At 30.0% G+C, this 463-nt stretch overlaps 1 protein-coding gene across 1 annotated transcript in view; it reads left to right on the top strand.

Annotated features, from left to right (window-relative positions):
- Window positions 1–463, top strand: part of LOC116706702 (cholesterol 24-hydroxylase) — a 136,259-nt gene that overhangs the window by 9,290 nt on the left and 126,506 nt on the right. The window lies entirely within an intron of this gene.

The following is a 463-nucleotide window of genomic DNA, read 5'->3' on the forward strand; positions in this document are numbered from 1 at the left end:
AGACTAGATATTGTCTTAGATTTTGGATATCGTAATATCGTAATTTGGCATAAGTGTTGTTTTACCCTGCTTTTAAATACTGCATTACAGTAAAGTTGTCATTTTATGAACTTACCAGACTGTTGTAACTGTTCTATTATTTACCTTCTTAGTCATTATATCCACATTACTGCTGATTATTTATCAAACATCTCATTGTGTTAATATTTTGTGGAAGCACCAGTAGTCAACACTACAATATTGTTGCGGTATCGATATCGAGATATTTTGTCAAATATATTGTGATATTTGATTTTTCTCTAGACAGGACAGGCGAGTTAATATGCATGTTTACATTAGTTCAACTTTCCGTCCAACATGGATTTTAATGTTACAAATTAAATGATAAGATAACTAAATATATTGGTTTACTTGTTGAATTTTCTTTTCTTGTTATTCCAGAGGAAAGCATGACTAAAGAAGA

Source organism: Etheostoma spectabile, chromosome 18, assembly GCF_008692095.1.
Source record: "Etheostoma spectabile isolate EspeVRDwgs_2016 chromosome 18, UIUC_Espe_1.0, whole genome shotgun sequence".
Classification (NCBI taxonomy): Eukaryota; Metazoa; Chordata; class Actinopteri; order Perciformes; family Percidae; genus Etheostoma; species Etheostoma spectabile.